The following is a 19,178-nucleotide window of genomic DNA, read 5'->3' as shown; positions in this document are numbered from 1 at the left end:
ACGTTTCGCGCGGTAAACAGTTATTAAGTCGGGTAGCGTTGCGTAATGAGTAGTTAAAAGAAGGAAATTATATTTATAGCTGCTAATAGCTCTATTACATGCTGCGTGGAGCTACACTGATATATAGTATTATATACATGCCATCAGTTTTGCGATTAGATGCTAAATTGGAGAAAGCGTTGGGTAAAGCCTTGAAATAAGATGTTGTATCTTTGAAACATTATCCCAAAAGAACATTGGAAAGATTTCACGAAAGTCATACGGAAATTATAAAAAAACACCAAAACCCTGAAAAAGACAATATCATAATATGATTACTATAGAGGCTAATTATAATATGTAATAGACTTCGTTGGTTGGTAGGTTTTGTGGTCGCAAGTGCGACCAACTTTTCGAGAGTATTACTGGGCTTCGGATTTTCGAAAATTTCTCAGTAGTAGCACGGAGTCTGGAATTGTGCGAAGTATATGACAATAGGCACACCCCCTATTACATAGAACTTGTAACACAAATTGCGAAAAGTGAGTGTACATTGTATAGCGGCATTACATGCCGTAATGTGCACCTCTGTCTACCCTTTCGGGGATATAAGACGTGACGTTGCATGTAATATAACAACAATAAATAAAAAAAGAAAATTCTTATTATTTTTTATTTCCTTTATAATTCTTTCCGTCTTCTCACCAAAAAGACCTAGACGTTTACCGAAACGCCCAACACTACACTTGCACCGCGACTCGTGCCATAATAATTATGCGGCCCATCACACAACATCACAGGACGACATTTAGACAAGTATTGTGTCGTAACACTTGATTATTGTGCCCATTTAATAGTCGTATGACTGTTTGAGAGTCTGGGGTTTTTGGTATAAGAATGGGGTAGGTAGAGGTGTTCGTGTGTAGTGAGTAAAATGGTAAATGGTAATGTTTGGAAAAATTATGACTGGAGAATTATTCTTTGTTGTTTACATACAAAAGCCTTGTTCTTATTTACAGTTTCAAGAATCCTCATAATGTCATATGTATAGAGAGGGCAAAAACTTAATAAGACATTGCTTATGCCGGGAATCGAACCCAAGTCTCTTAGCTTCCGGAGCTGCGGACTGCCTAGCGGAATACCGGGGCTCTGGCTTGAAAAGCAGGAATAGGAACGGGGTGGTTTGTAGTCAGTAAGAGTCTGACTAACACTCCCTCTCGCTTCACTCAAGGCGGGAGAAGTCGTTGGATGATTTTCCCCCATAAAAAAAGTTTCTTAAATTAGCAGTCACAATTACAACCACTTGATAAATAATAAATTCTATGATATAATCACACCGTCAAGAACCAATTTTAGTTTAATCCAACTACTTATTAACGCCAACGATTTCCTAAGAATGATTTAACTCAAACTTTAATACTATACTTAGTGACCACTGGAGCGAAACGGAACCTCTCCTTTATGCACAGTCGGTTAAAAGAACAAAAGGTAGACAAAAACTTAGAACAAAATGATAAGTAAATTATACCTTATTAAGATGAACACTGCGGATGTTTTCTGTAACAAAAAAAGAAATTGTTTTGGTTAAAAAAAAGCAGGAAATCAATGCGTTGTAGATCTGGTTATATTGCTAAAAGTTAGTTCAGGAAAAATCCTTAGCTTTGATATTTGTTTTTGACTGTCAAATTAAGTACAGAGTTTACTAAAAGTCAGTAAGAGTAACAACATCCTATATAAACCATGAAAATATCAGAACATGGAATTATTAAATAATTTACACACACACCGTGCACACATTCACGATTCTGCCAACCGACCCTCTTTTTTTAACGTTGATAAGTCTGCGTTTGGCCACTAACCCGCTTACTGCCAGGACGGCGAAGCGAAGATGCGGCCGAAGATGGAGCACAGACTTAGAAAGTACCTATTTACTCTGACTTTGAAAAGACCCGGGTTGTATTTCTTAGGAAAGATAGAAGCCGGCAGATTGTTCCAATCCCTGGCTGCACGGATTAGGAACGTGGATTCGAACCGTTTCGTGCGCACCCAAGGGAAGTCCACTCTGTAGGGATGGTAGTGGGCCGACTTTGTACTAGTCCTATGTTGAAAGGATGACGGTTCACGCAAATACCTTAATAATACTTTAAATATCAAACTCGGGACCAGGGGTTCGATCTCCCAGGGCCCTGATACAGCAGTCACACCATGTAACCACTCAACTTAGTGGCTCAAGAGTAGGTCATGGTATACCAGACCATTGATTACACACCTTCACAAATTAAGTTATCAAAATTGTTACATAATATATAAGTACGTGCTACGCTAGGTGTAACACCGAAAATAACAGGTTTGGTATACAATACAAAATTATTTTAATAATAACATAATTTTTGTTCTTTTCTTTTGATTGGTTATACAGCCTGATTTTTTTATTACAAGCCATTTTTTCTGATAGCTAGGTGTCATTCAAACATTCCATTTTCAAATTAAAAAGAAATAACCGACTTCACTTAAGTGTTCTTTTCTTCAATGAAGTTGGTTTCTTTTTGCAAATAGTTTTTTTTTATTTATAAATTTAATCGTTTATTCGAAGTAAATTATTATGATTACTTACACATTATTTACAACTTAAAAATACAAAAAAATAGGAACGAAAACAACTAAAATAAAGGCGTTAAGCGTCGAAGTACTCGTCCGCATCACTGTCACTGGGGAACGTTCCCAGAAGACTGGCCGCAATTAAATCGAAGGGATTTTTGAATGATACCTAATGCTCAGAAATAATTTGGCAGAAATAAAAAAAATCAGGCTGTATATTATTGTTTTGTATGTAGTGGTAAGATATTAATCGCGTAACGTAATCTTGTTTTGAAATCATATTCTGATAATATATGTTGTTGAAAGGTAAATTGAATGGTTTTTGTTATAGTACTGTCAAACAGGTTTCAAGAGTTGGGCAAAGTGTTATTGGTTTTTTGAGAGCATGGCGCCTAAAATGGTAATATCGTGACAATGCAATGGAATTAATTCTTTTAAATTATTTAAGGATATTTTTAATAACGTGTTCGGATTGTATTTAGAAGTTTTGAGATTTGTTGTGGGAGAGCCATGCTTCGGCATGAATGGACCCGGCTCGACCCGAGTGTTACTATAGTCTTACAGAAAATCGACGTGAAACAACGCTTGCGTTGTGTCTCGTTTTATGAGTGAGGTTACCGATGCGACGGCCTAATTACTTCCCAATCTTCCCAATTCCCGATTTCTCCGATTCCCCCTTAAATTCCCCAACAACCTCCAAATTCCTGAACCCTAAAAGGCCGGTTACACACTTGCAAAGCCTCTGGTGTTTCACGGGCGGCTGCGATTGCTTACCATCAGGTGATCCGTCTGCTCGTTCAGCTTAGGGTAGTTTTGGTGATTAAATTAGTGTTACCAGACACTTACACTTTTACCTATATAAAAGACATTATGATGTAGATCACTCGCCCATCCCACGATGGCTTTCTCTTAATCTTAACTCGAGGCTTACCACTGATATCGAAAGTGAACGCGACCTACATAACCGCCGGCGATTTATTAGATTACAAGATTTTGTTGGTGCTCTGTACTACGATATAAGAATTGATTAGTTTTCATATATATTACTATAATTTTGAGTTTCTATGAATACATTGGGGTGAATGTCACGCCTTTTGTCCCCGACGAGGTAGACAGAGGTGCACTTTACGGCACGTTATGCATATTGGGGTGAACTTCCTGTTGAAATAAACTGCTACTCGTGACAACGTGTTTTCTATTGTCTCATATATCGGCATACAAAAGGCTAATACAGACTATTCTATAGTCTAGCTAGAAGACTAGCAATGCCTACTGGATTGGAAATATCCTGTAATATTATATTGGAGTAGCAATATATTGACTCTTTTTTTCGAGAGGGAAAATCATCCATTGACTTCTCCCACCTTGAGCGAGGCGAGAGGGAGTGTCAAACACTTAATGACTAAAAACGACCCCGTTCCTTCTACTTCTTTTCGAGCCGAAGCCCCGGTAAACCCGCTACGTAATTCGCAGCACCGGGTCGGCATCAGCTTTACTGGGCCCCAATAATATTATTATGTTGACTGGACTGATGTATGTATTATTTTTACGACACAGACGAAAACTTCCAACGTGGGCAAACATTTTTCTTAATTAAAAATCTGTGATTTAATAGAAAAAAAATTGGTTTAATACGCGACTATATGGTCTAATGACACCTACTCGTAAATACACAGATCGGTGACTTTCTCTGAATGCTTGATTCGTACATTACAGGGTCACACAAAGTGTTAAGTTATTGAAAGTAAGCGTTGTAAACGTGGCCTGAATATGACAACCGCATTGCTCATTATTTGCCAAAGATATTGGGTTTTACTAGATGCGGCTCAAAGTCGTATTTAATGTAGGTATTTTTAGTGATATTAATATTATGTTACAAGAGTAAAGCTTTAACTTCACTGACGGACAGACTGACAGACTATTGTTTATTTCTTTATTTCTTAGTTGACGTTTCAAAAATACCGAAGTATATGGTTTAATTGGAATAAATGACTTTGACTTTGTCACCATTTCTATATTTCCTTCCTAATATTTTCGTATTCGCTAAGGGACCTAATATATTTTAACAGGAAATTATTAGCTACTCTTGTAAACCATGATCGCCACTTCACTAGACAAACATGGGTATTGTAGCAAAGCCTGTTATGTTAAGGAGGTACATAGATTACCAGTAGACTGTCACGAGCTGTTGACTTTACCATCTTATACAGAACAAGTTCAATATCACACACCAGACCAGACTAAACTCCAGACTTTAATAATCCACAATTATAAAGAATTACTAAACCAAAACAAACATAAACTTTCATCCCAAATCCGGGTTATAAGTCAAAACAAAGTCATAAACCACTATAGTGTTATGTAGACATAATATTATCAATATGCTAATCAACAAAGGTGCCCACTCATTATTTCATGTTTAACTTGACCGGAGAAAGTGCCATCAAGGTTTAAAAATAAATTGTTAGTGAAAGTCAATAAAAAAAAACTGGTATCCAGTTAAACTTAGTTTTAGATGATTTTCGTGGAATCATACGTTTTATGAGGCGATGTGATGGATGGACGAGGCTATTTATTATGCTTGTCATCAAATGCTTTCTTCTTAGTTAAGTGAATGCATCTTACAAATAATATAAATTCTAATGTTTGTAAGTTTATCTGTTTGTGTGGATGTTTGTTACTCAATGACGTCACAATGGCTGACAGGATCAGGATTAAAATTGGAACAAGGGTAGATTATGGTCTAGAATAACATATTTGATAGTATTTATCCTACAGGAATGCGAGGTGCAAGCTGCTAGTAGAATCTAGTATATGTATAAGCGGCCCACTTTTTTGAACTTTAAAGAGGTAAGAATTATTTTTTCAACCTAACATCAAATTTTTATGCTCCTTTTGTTACAGAGGACTAGATTATTCCCGTACACACATGGATATTACAAAATATTTTTCGATAAATCAAACCAAAGCCCCAATATGGGCCAAGGTATTTCTTGCCAAAATAAATTTTATTTAAAATAACCCAACTATGCTCATTGGGTTTGTGTTATTCATACATCGGTTCTAGTATTATTTATTGTCAAAATCAATTTTATTTACGTTAATCCAACTACGCTCAAATTCACAGGCCGCTTCTAGCACTACAATATCTGAGTAACAATCACTCAAACCTATAATACTAGCGGCTTATGTTACACAGTCTGGTGTAAGTTTATTAAACGTGTGTTCTCGTTCCGACTGGTTCGTGTCTAAGGTTATATGGCAAGCCGTAGTGTAGAATATATTAGGCACCACCCTCACTATTTCCGCGGGTGTCGGACATCGGAGATTGGACAGCAGTGCTTTTCTTATGGTATAAGCCGGTAAACGAGCAGACGGATTACTTGATGGTAAGTAATCGCTGTCGCCTATGGATACTCGTAACACTTCTGGTGTTTCGGTACTAGTGCGTTGCCGTGGTAGTAGTACGTTGCCGTCTTTTTGCGGTTGTTAGGGAATCAGGGATTGGGAAGATTGGGAAGGGAGGTAATTGGGCCTCTGGTTACCTCACTCACACAAAGAAACACAACGCAAGCGTTGTTTCACATCGGTTTTCTGACTATACCTCTCCTTCATACTCGACTGTGGCAGTTGTATGAACTCAATCACTCCGGTTGAATCGGCCCATTCGTACTGAACCATGACTCTTCCTTACTTAAAATCTCCAACTCACTTGCCAACTAATACTTTGTCTCCTTTAATTGTAAATGTCTTTTACGTAGAAGAAGTCTATTTGTTAATACTCATGTTAAACTAAAGTCGGGTGTAAGTGTAGTAGACGCGTGTTCTAAATTAGACTGGTTTGTGTATAAGGTTATATAGTACACGTATATCGCTAGATATTGCTAAGATTATGTATTGGCTATATTGATTTCGACACTTCAAGTTTGTATTAAGTAAAGTGTTTAATATACTGTGCTTGTTACGTACATTAACTCGTATTATATGCAACGTTACGCCTTTTATCCCCGAAGGGGTACGTAGGGCGACATTACTGCACGTAATGCCGCTATATAATGTACACCCACTTACATCATTTGTGTTATAAGTCCCATGTAATAGGGGGTGAGCCTATTGCCATATACTGGGCACAAGTCCAGACTCCGTGCTACCACTGAGAAATTTCCGAACCCGGGAATCTGAAACCCGAGGCATTTTAATGTATCACTTTTTGAGTGGTTATAACCTTTCAACTTATAATATCATTGGGCAGGGCCAATTATTTGTGTCACACTGCATAATCACATTATGGCATCTCCTCTTTGTACTTGTTTCATAGTTATAAATTCATAAAAACTCTTCATGGACCTCCTATATTACACCTCTCAAAAGTCAGAACATCAGTACACCATCTTAAAACCACGTCTCATCTCCTATTAGGTCACTTGACAATACACGCGACCCAGTTACACACTGACGGACGGTGGGCGTCACTTGTAAGCCGTAACCTAGTAACTCTGTATTGTTTTGTAAAGGAAAGAACCGAGTCGTATAGTGTAGATCTAGCCTTATATAGAAGTTGATTAGTTCGAAAGTTTTCGTTTTTGGAACAAGAATTTGTGGAATTTTATAGTTTTATAGTATTGATTGGGTTGGTGTTTGTTTTGGTAAAACTGAACAATGGAAAATATGTTTTGTGTTTTAGGTAATATAACACAATTTACAGTAACGTCTATTAACAAAACACATGGTTGAAGTGACTTTAGAGTAAAATACATTTACCGCCTCTGTTTTTTTGCGGGTGACAACACCCGCGAAATGTTTACGTCAATGGAGGAAATGGAGACGTAAACATTTCATAAAAACTAGGAAGCAGTGGTATCTGATGAACTTAACTACTTTAACCTAACTTGAATCCGTCAACCAAGGAGCTGGATATTATGACAAACCCTTATATTAAAGTATTTTGGTGATTATCTTCCAGAGATGTGCTATCTAAGCTGTGAAACTATGTGACCGTTTGCACTGATACTAAGCTATATAGTAGTACAAAGAAGATGCGCAGCTTCAGTATGCGATGTATCGGTAGTAGGGAAGCTATTTGTAACACGCATCTTTCCATATAAATAACATATCTTTATTGGACTCGGTTCCACCAGTGCTCAGCTATGTGTACCAATGAATATAATTGGTAGAAGCCAAACGCATCCACAGCAACGTAGCATAGCACATCTCTAGTAAAAAAACACCATTAGACTATCTCAAATTGTCAATATTGACACATAAGCACCATTACGACAGCACCACCCAAACATACCAGTACCACTTCAACCACTTTTCACCATCAACCACTTTCCAAGGTCATATGAACCACGTTTTAATTTGACAAGTCATCTCTTACATTTAACTATCTGGCATCATTAACCCAAACCAGATTGGGACCGGTTAAAACAATAGCAGTTCTTAAAAACAATTGACGACATTTCTTAAGCGATTATTAATACTTTAGTCTTTTGAAATTGATCGCCTGAACTCAATAGGGTGGTTTGTGATTGCAAATGTTTGGTGTGATATGTGGTAGCTTTTATATGTAGATTTTTTTGATGGTAGAAGACGGTAAATGAGCAGACAGGTCACCTGATGATAGGGAGACTAGGGGTGGTGTCCTGGCGACAAATATATTCGACGTTTTCTTTTGTTTTAAGGGAGAAATTCATCAAATTTCATCTCCTGCCTTGGGTGAGGCGAGAGGGAGTGTCAGACTCCTACTGACTAAAAACCACCCCGTTCCTACTCCGGTAACCCGCTAGGCAGTCCGCAGCTCCGGAAATAATACTTATAGCAGAAACATTAGCAATTTGCATAACTCGTGTTCTTGAATCAAAGCAAAGACAAACCAATAATTCAGAAACCGACCTTAACTTTATACAACAACCACCAATCTACAAAACAGTCTTAAACCATTAAACCATATCTCCAATCATTAATACTTAATATCCCCCCTAATTAATAAACTAGAAAGTATAGAAACAAGTACAGACATGTCGTATTTAAACACAATACAATACGCTGTCGGGTACAATGAGCATAATTACGATCGGAACTCGTTTGCCCACGCGTTTCTTTATAAGGCACTGGGTAGTACCCAGTACCCGGTAGACGGTGGTTTAATAGGCTAACTAGTGTTTTCGTTTGTTATATTATTGGTGAAGTATTAATGTTGAGTTTTAAGGGGCCTCTTATTTATTTGCTTACGGAATTATAAGAGGATTCAAGCACTGCGATGGGAACTGAGAATCATCTATCGAAGATTGTGATTTTTTTTATAGAATTTCATGAAATTCTCTACTTATTTGAGTTCAGCAGTTTTCTGATTTATAGCTACAGACTTATTCAAAAATGGCGAAAAATTGGATTGGGATATTAAATACGCATGGATCTGCGGACTGTCTAGCGAGTTATTGAGGTTCCGGCTCGAAAAACAGGGGTAGGAACTGGGTGGTTTTTAGTCAGTAAGAGTCTAACACTCCCTCTCGCCTCGCCCAAGGCGGGAGAAGACATTAGATGATTCCCCCTCCCAAAAGCCTTCAAAAAAGGGTAAAAAAACGTACTTTTTATCTATCAATTCAACAATCATGACAGTCCACAACCTTAGCACACATCACAACACAACATAACCTCGATAATAAAACAAGCCTCAGCAATAATAGTAATCGTGTTTTGTTTTTTCAACTGGCAACGAATTAAGTTCTAAAAGGTCTTCAAAATTATGTGCCTTTTAAAGAAATCTTTGGCTAATGGTAGAGGCGTGACTGCTGAGCGAAAAGAAACGACTAAATAACCCAATTATCATAAACGCTTCCGTAAACTAAGAACAGTGTGTTATGTTATGATGTCATAGAACATGGTAGATTGGGGTAGCCAATGAAATTGTTAATTGTTTTTTAATTAAATTATGGCAAATTTGTTGATAATTAAACACACGTTATAAGTTTTTAAATTGACATGGTCACTAACACAAACATTAGAGCTTGAGACGGGATATTTATCATGTTTATTTATGTCTATGAGTTTCCGATATTTCGGCACTGTTGCTAGCGCCATGGTCACGGATGAACAGTTCATCAGTATATCAGAAACTCATAGACATAAATAAGCACAGTAAATATCCCGTCTTAAGTTCTAAACTTAGTGTTAAATACACGTACTTCCATGTGTTTAGGTTTTGTTTTTTAGTGCATCGTGGCCGGTGCTAAATAAATGTTTTTTTCATAAATAGTACCGTAATGAAATGTGGTTTCCAAAATCCAAGTTTTCTTTTAATTTTTTGGGCAATAAAATGCGTGACTTTGTATTTAAGCTTCCGTATACTAAAAACTAAAACAATGACGTCATAACACACGATGGCTCAGTGTTGCCATTGCTATAAAATTGATAAAAAAATAAAGATGTAGTAATTTGTTTGATTGGGCCAGTAATGTTTTGTTCATCACGTTTGTATAAGTATGACGCGGAAACTATGGAGTAGTGATAAAAACATATTGTTACTCAATAATTTTTGTGGTAAAAACTGTGGAGGCGTGAGTTTGTATTGATTTGGTTTGGATTCCGTACAATGATTATTTAATTAAGTTTCATCTTACTGCCTTAGAAATATTTATTATAAATGCAAAAGTTAGTGAGTTTTATTATAACTTTCGTGAGATATACTAAATTTAATTATTATGTTATATTATTCATTGTCGCGCTACTGACATTGTCACGGAGTAGCAGCGCGACAATCGCCGCGTCGTGTGTCGCTGAATGCTGCTCATGAATATGAGCCTCTAGCATGGTTTGAAACTAGTCGAATTCCTCGTCAAACAGTGAGTAAGCCGATAACATATTAATTCGTTTGTGAGTTTGTGTTGTGTTTGTATGTTTATTAATATTGCTTCTCTCTGTTGTCTTCTTTGATATAAGTTTTATTTGGGCTTTAACCGTAGTATTTATTGTAGAGAGATGTAGTCTATTGTATCTTTTCTACGGACCACTAGTGGTCCACGGACCAATGCTTGGGAACCACTGCTACAGATGGTGTGTTAGTTTTTTTGCCAAGTAATTGATGCTGATTGATAGTTTTTTAACCGACTACATCAACGGGTGGTTATGTTTGTTTGTTACACCATTGAGTGTAATGGTACTATGAAGTTATTATAAGTACGTGGTTATTTATTTCAGAATGTTATCATGTAAGTCATTTACTTTGATATAAAAATATGTATTAAGGTGTAATATCTTAATACACTGGTCAATATGGAAATCTTCAAATGGTGCCTAGCTTTCTGGAGATAAAAGACGTTTAGACGGTTGTTTACCTTACTAATACCCCCTGGTGGTTACCCTCATGTAAGGGGCTACAAGGGCCTAATCCGGTACTGGAATGCGAAGTTTCGTTTAATCTTGTTTACTCCGAAGACGTGCCTCTTCCTTGACCCTCGCTGTGCAAGTTGCACAGCAGCACGTGCCCATTGTGCTTCCGTGCAACTTGTCTTCCCTAAAGCCACTGAGTGGTCCAACCAAGAGTACCCACTCTAAGCATCCGTGGCCCCAAAGGTCTGCCTACAGTTGATGCAGGTGGGATTTCCATTACCTACCTTTGCTAAGGTATTTTCTTTACCTAACACATTACCTATTGCTTTACAATTTGCATACATTATAATATAATTTATTATCAATTTTAATTATAAAATACTTATTTTCTTAATAAGGTATGCAACTCATGCTTAAGTTACACGTTTAGGAATGTAAGTACTGTAATAGGTAAGCTATGATGTATGACGTAAGGTTGAAATTCCTTTGATTTTTATAGCTTATACGAGTAGTTACTAATGCTGTTATTTATGTGTTGGTAATTAACATAACATCATCAGAGAGATGATGCTAGGTTTTTTCTGCGGCTTTGTTGTGGAATTAGCCCTCACGGACTCAGATACGCTATGTTTTAGCTAATATATGGAAAGAGTCGTGCTATGGATGCGTAGTATAGATGCATGCTATAGATGCGTAATATGGATAGCTTCCAAATTGGTTGCATACTTGAGCGGCGATCTTCCTCGCACAGACATAGTGAGTATCAGTGGAACCGGTCACATACTTTCACAGCTTATAAACTAAGGTTTGCAGTTATAATAGTAATTAGTTAGTTTTTCGGATGTATGCAAGTAAAGAACATTTTTAATAACATAGCTTTGCGCCCCGCCGTGGGATTTGGAGGCGAAAGTGCTTGCGCGCGTCTTCTGTTTGCGCGCCGATTTGCATGAGACGAGCTCCGGCGCGATCTCATGGCGGAATGGCGGCAACGACTTCGCAACCGAGGGCTGGGCTCGCTGTCATTGAATAAGTACCCTCTTTGAGGATGGCTTGAACGCCACGGCGTCCTCACCTACCGCCTGACGCAGGTGCTTACCGGACATGGAAGTTTCGGTAGGTTCCTGTTTCTGATTGGGCGGGAGGAAACGCCCGGGTGTCAACTGCGAGGACCGTCCTGAGGACACAGTGGAACATACGGTGGCGCTGTGCCCTCATGGGCTGAGCACCGCCGTGTCCTCAGGGATGTAGTCGGCGACGGCGACCTCTCGCGTATTGGTACAAGCCATAAGCGAGGGGGACTGAGATGCGGTCTCCTCCTTCTGCGAAGCACTCATGTTAGCTAAGGAGGAGGCAGGGCTCGTGAGAGAACAACCTCCTCAGCCCCAGCCGTCGCGAGAGACACTCCGGGCGTCGGGGATCGGGCGACGATCTCCGGCCACCGTAAGTGCGGGGCTGCGGACGGCGAGCAAGGGTAGTTCGCCGCCCGACCAGAACCAGACCCGTGCGTGCGGCGCGTCGCGTTCCGCGCGCGCCTCAAAGAGCCATCAGACCACCACAGATGGGGCCCAGTAGGGCTGATGCCTAATCCGGAGCTGCGGACAACCTAGCGGGTTTATCGAGCTCCGGCTCGAAAGGCAGGAGAAGGAACGGGGTGGTTTTTAGTCAGTAAAGTCTGACACTCCCTCTCGCCTCGCCCATGCGAGAAAAGTCATTGGATGATTTTCCCCACTCAAAAAAAAAAAAAAAAAATCTATTGCCATAGCCAAGACAGTTTACTAAACGAATCCATGAAATTCAAACCAAAATACATTGAAATTATCCTAGAAAATTTTAATAAAATAATGTTAGCATGTATGAAATATTTACATGAAAATATTGCCATGAAGTAAATGACACTCAATAAAGCTTAATATTTTACCAAAAACTAAATTACGGAAGGAAATCAGCAAATGCTTGTCAATAAAATTGCAATTTTTATTTCTGCAATTTTATTAAAATTCACATATAAATGCAAAATACATTTTAAACATAAAAGAGACTTACAATACTTTTTTTTTGATAGACGTGCATTTTTTTTCTGCCTAAAATGAAAAACGATTCTGAACTTTAAAGTTCTTTGTATTAAGGATGATATCACAAATAAAAACCCAATAGCACTTTAACCAACACGACCAGGACCTCACACCCGGTAGCCACAACATCTTCCAATGAATGAGTCAGTTTTTTTTAAAACAAAGATGATGCAATTACGACCCAGGGTCAAAGCCTAAGTATTCAATGGAGGGAGCATCATCGGTCTTACAAATCACGACTCGACAATCATCTCCTACCACCTATTAATATAATTACGACTATAAATAAAAAAATACGTTTTTACACCATTACAAAATACGGTAGTAGAATTTTTTTCAAACGGTTAATATTTCACGATATTTGTGTAAAAAATTGAATGAAGAAAATTGCGGTTTTGTTTATGTATGAGTTTGTTGGGGATTTTATTTCCTATGTGTAATTTATTGGTGATCAATATCCTAGAAAAGGTCGTATAGTGACCACATAAGTGTCGTGGGCGCGTATAAATATACAAATTCACATACACATGACACTTAGACCCGAAACAGCAAATTTGTGGATATTACAAACAGTTGTGCCGTGTGGGAATCGAACTCGCTACACGTTGTGTGGCAGGTGACCCAGCTACCGCTACTGATAAACTTAAACCTATGATGTTTCTAAAAACTGTGATCTCCAACAACCTGCGGTAACAGATTACCGGGGCTCCAGCTTAAAGCAAGAGAAGTAATGGGGTGGTTTTTAGTCATCAAAGTCTGACACTCCCTCTCGCCTCACACATCATGAGAAGTCTTAAGATGATTTCACCCCTCAAAAAAACCTACCAAGTTTGGAAATTCCAGCAAATCTTCTCATGCAGAGGAGGCTCATTGTTCAGCATTGGACTGCCATTCAGCAGTAGATTGTTGTGTTTTTAACTCAAGACTTAACAAGTCCTTGAACAAAGCAGTTCAGAAACGCCAAGAAGCTATTAATCAAAATTGACTCACTACTATTGAAAAGGGCTTGAGAAAAAAGAGCAGGCCATTCATTCAAGATGTGTCTTCTAAGAATATACTGCACACTCAATACTTTTTAGGGTTCAGTACCCGGCTCGAATAAACCAACCAATCACAGCGTCGAACGCGCTCTCGTTTTAATAGACTGCACAGTTGGTGCGGTAGCTGGGCAACTAGCTGCCGCGCAACGTGTAGCGGGTTCGATTCTCGCACGGAGCAACTCTGTGTGATCCACAAATTGTTGTTTCGGGTCTGAATGTGATGTGTATGTGAACTTGTATGTTTGTAAACGCAACCATGACACAGGAAAAATACTTAGAGCGGGGTAACGTTAAAAAAAAACGTTAGACGTAAAGCTAAGCTCGTACTAAGAGTTCTGTACTTATGTGGAAAGATTGAGGATTTTCAGTTATAAGTATTAAGATTTCTCATTATACCTCGGGTAACACATGTTTAGCAAATACCTTAAGTATGATTACAAATACTAAAATCAGAATAAAACAAATGTTTAAAGAGGTTCTTGTACAACAAACAAACAAGAGACTTTTGACTGCACGATTGGCGCGGTGGCTGGGCAACGGGCTGATCTGAGTAACTCTTTGTGTAATCCACAAATTGTTGTTTCGGGTCTGGGTGTCATGTGCATGTGAACTTGTATGTTTGTAAAAATCCTAGTGTGGGGCAATGTTTAAAAACAATACGTGACTTTTTGCAATCTTTAAGGATATAAGTGGTACGGAATCATACATCATCATCAACAGCCTACAAGTGGCCACTGCTGACCAAAGGCCTCTTCTCACACGGAGAAGGTTTGAGACTTAATCACCACGCTTGCTTAATGCAGCTTGGCAAGTGGTACGGAATAACCCCGAATAAATAAGTCCGATTCAAACTTGGCCAAGTTTTCTGGTTCTATAGCATTCATACAGGTGATACTACAGCTTAACAAGTTTTCTATAGACCCTGTAGGGCATTGCAAAAAGAACTTTAACAATGCCATGAAATAAGTGACAAATTAGAAAAATAACTCATGTCGACGTTTGAATGCAAATTGGACCGTGTTAGCCTTATTATGTTAGCTTTTTGTCCAAAGGGCCGAGGTGTGAAGAACTCTTATATTACAGGTATTGTTAGGAAAGCCAGTTTGTTGGTAAATTAAAAGAATTGCCCAGATAGGTTTTTTTTTATGGAACACGCATACGCATAACGAGGATACGTATAACCTGATGGTAAGAAATTGCCGCTGTCTATGGACACTTGAAACACTAGAAGCGTTGCCGGCCTTTTGGGGGTTAGGAATTTAAGGGTTGTTGGGGAATCGGGGATCAAGAAGATTGGGAAGAGGGATAATTAGGCCTCCGGTAACCTCACTTACACAACGAAACACAACACAAGCGTTGTTTCACGTCGGTTTGAAGCCGTGGTATCACTCCGGTCGAGCCGGTGCCCTATTATATAGGTAAATGTACTGTTATCTGTCTCTTTGTGGATTTAATAGCCTAGATTTTAAAAGTGTCCATTTGTGAACACAAGTCTATGGAACAAAAGTGATACTTTTAGTTCCTTTGAACCTCAGGCGTTTTAAAGGTGAAAGTGTTCGTTTTCCATTTCTATAGAAATGTTGGATCGCTCTCATTGTACGGTGGGTAGGCAGAGCCCGTGGTTCCGGTTCCACTAACTAGTTTGTTTACGCTTTTCTTTATTTAACGTTTCGTGTGGAAATTGTCACTTGTTACAGTTTGGTGGGGTTTCTGGGTGGTATTTTAGTTTTGTCTTTTACAGTTCCATTATTAGGAGTAATAAATAGCCTATAATATTCTACTTCTGGATCATAGACCTTCTCATTTACCTCTTATGATACCCATGAAAAGAGTTGAGGTGGTAACAACTTGATAGTCATCATCAAAAGTCTGTGAGAGTCCACTTCTATAGGCCTCTTCATAGCTTTTCATTTATAAGAGGTTCTTCCATAATCTCCAAGCTTTGTAAGCTGGTCAGAGCTAACAATTTAAAAGATTCACGTTTGACGATTTCTGTCAAACATTTAGCCTCATATGACAGCCACAAGAAGAATAGCGGTGGAAACGTTGTATACGTTAGTTAGCATTTGCAATTACACGATCAGAGAAAGGCAAAGAACACGGTTGGCTGCCGCGCAACGTGTAGTGGATTCGATTCCCGCACGGAACAACTCTTTGTGTGGTCCACAAATTGTTGTTTCGGGTCTGGGTGTCATGTGTACCCACGACACAGGAGAATATCCTAGGGTGGGGCAACGTTTTTTGTTTTAAACGAAATAAATTACACGACCAGAGAAAGGTTTTAAGTAAGACCCAATCAATATTTTTGACTCCAATAATACATTTCAAACCAACTTCTTGCATCGAAAGTCGTGCTCAGCTCCCAACCTGCAAGCCATCACGATCATAATGCAACTCTATTATAAATTAAATACCAAATAAAGTAGGCAATAGGCTTGTAGGTCAATAGTATTCATCATAAATCATTAAACTAAAAACATAATGTGGTACCACGCCTTTCATACTTCGAAAGGTTAGGCAGAAGCGCTTTGCATTTACTAACTGTTGTTAGTACCTAGAGGTAGGGTTATATGCAGTGTCGGAGCCATGCAAATATGCACCTAAATCCTGATATAATATACACTAATTTCGTTTGATGCACCAAAACATCCCCATAGGCAAGATTATATGCAATATCGGAGCCATGCAAATATGCACCTAAATCCTGAAATAATATAGACTAATTTCGTTTGATGCACCATAAACATTTTTGAACAAAACTGATATCTTTGAGTTTGACTTTGGCGTATACTTTTGAAATATTCAGATATTGGGTTAGATATTGCTGAACTTCATGCACAAGAGTCAGTTAATCCAGTGCAATCAAATCCTATTATCTAAATGATACAAAATAACATTAAATAAAATCTGTGATAATTATATGTAGATAAACACGATTTTTGGAATAGTTACTAATATAATCTTAACAATACTTTACGCAATTCAGAACCCTTAGTACCAGTTTGCATCATAGCGATGAACGCGCTCTCGTTTCGATTACTTTACACGTAAAGCAAACTCATACTAAGGGTACCGATCGAGAGAGAGCAGTATTGCCAATAAAAATAGGCTCAACAATTTAAAACAACAAACAATAAATCACTGATCAAAAGAACACATAATAAATAACTATTATTATTAATGTTTAATGATAAAAATAAACAAAAGCCCGTCATTGTGGGCGTTTTTGATACCGTTCAAGGATACAACCAGACAAATTGATTGATGTATCGAAACGTAAGAAGATTGATGGTCGATGATGGAGGCAATGATCTCATTTGGCCTTAACCATTGTCTAGTAATCAGAATTATTATTTCATATGTAAAAAAAATGATTAGAGCCAGTCATTTACTGTGATGATTTCCTGGAATTTTGTGGTATAGGCGGTAATGTGTAATCATGTTATCACGGATGTTTGCTTCCTTAAAAGGGTAAGAGGTTAATTCATCATCAGCATGCATGTAGAGTAGAGGGGGTAACAACTTGGTACTCATCATCAATAGTGCGTGAGAGTCTACTGTTAAACTATGGACCTCTTTATAGTTCTTCATTTATAAGAGATTCTTCCATAATCTTGGTAAGCTCGGTAAGCTCATCATCCTTATCAGCCTGTTTTCGTTCACTGCTGGACATAGGCCTCTCTAATGGCAAGCTACGCCACTGAGCTTGATCTTCAGCTCTACGCATCCAACCAATACCAGCCACATACGGATATCGTCACTCCACCTAGTTGGAGTGACGATATCCGGAAGTCTCTTGGAAGTGAACACTATTCATGTAATATGTCTAACCTATAATTGGTATGATTGTACATAAAGTGTATTATAAATAAATAAATAAATTGGATTTTTATTTTTGCAATCGATATTTCCAATGAAACATAGTTTTATAATGGTTTTATATGGTGGCCAATATAAGGGGAATACGCTCAACCCTCAGGGCATTAAAAGCGTGATATTACAGATACTATACTTATACATATATGTGCGTATATATTTATGTATGTATGTATAGTTAAGTCCAATCTCATTTTATTATTATAATAACCTCAACAATAACTCATACATGTGATAAGGGTATAACAAAAAGATGGCTTCCTATCTATGATTGAAATCTAAAGCGTGTTCATATATCGTGTTATGCCAAATCGTTGTTACAAGTATTGCTAAACGTTGTCTTTGATTTTTTCGTTATTGTTATATTATATTTGTAATTATAATAGTAAGATATTTTTGTTAGGTGGTATAGATATTTATTGGTTGGGATGGTTATTGCTAAACATAAGATACGTATCAAGACGATAAAGAGAGTTTATAAGCCGGTAAAGGATCAGACGGATCACCTGATGGTAAGCAATCGCTAACCATGGACACCCGAAACACCAGAGGTGTTAAGTGTATTGCCGGCCTTTTGGGAGTTAGGAATTTAATGGTTGTTGGGAATCGGGGATTGTGAAGGGGGTAAATTGGGCCTCTGATAACTTCCTTACACAACAATACACAACGTACGCGTTGTTTCACATCGGTTTTCTATGAGGCCGTGGTATCACGCCGGTCGAGCCAACACATTCGTGCCGAAGCATGAAACTCACACACTTACATGGAAACAAAATTCAGTAAACATCAAACTTCATCAAAATCAGTCCATCAGTTCTGGAGTTAAAACACAAAATGCTGTCAATAAAACGAATATACTCTTTTGTACATAACATAGATACAATTCTAGTATCATAACCGACACTTCTGCCCATATAAAGCAATTGAGCACATAAATTCAATATAATTGCAATATCAGTAGCAATAGGTCATAAGTCCATGCCACTGCCAAATGATTTACGACCTTATTGATATGGAACAACAAGATAATTCGTAACAATTGGCTTGCTTATCGCAAATGTCATCATGAGTTATCTATCGGATGATTTGTTGATGTAACGGTGAAAGTCAAATATGAGGTTGAGTGAGGAGTGATTACTGAGTGAAGGGTCTTGGGTTTTGTTCCTGAGATAGACAAAGTAAATAAGAACGGATTTTAGGTGATTTGATACAGAATCTATAGTTGTTTCCAAGTTTTATGATCACAGATCGGACAAAATGATTAAATAACAATATATTTTTT

General features: G+C 38.0%; 1 protein-coding gene across 1 annotated transcript in view; it reads right to left on the bottom strand.

The window, feature by feature from the left end:
* Nucleotides 1-19,178, bottom strand: part of LOC118279218 (uncharacterized) — a 121,566-nt gene that overhangs the window by 81,591 nt on the left and 20,797 nt on the right. The window contains 1 exon segment of the mRNA XM_050698287.1: nt 1,508-1,536. The gene's annotated coding sequence lies outside the window, so the exon portion shown is untranslated.

The sequence above is a fragment of the Spodoptera frugiperda genome, chromosome 14, assembly GCF_023101765.2.
Source record: "Spodoptera frugiperda isolate SF20-4 chromosome 14, AGI-APGP_CSIRO_Sfru_2.0, whole genome shotgun sequence".
Classification (NCBI taxonomy): domain Eukaryota; kingdom Metazoa; phylum Arthropoda; class Insecta; order Lepidoptera; family Noctuidae; genus Spodoptera; species Spodoptera frugiperda.
This window is presented reverse-complemented; position numbering and strand designations above follow the sequence as displayed.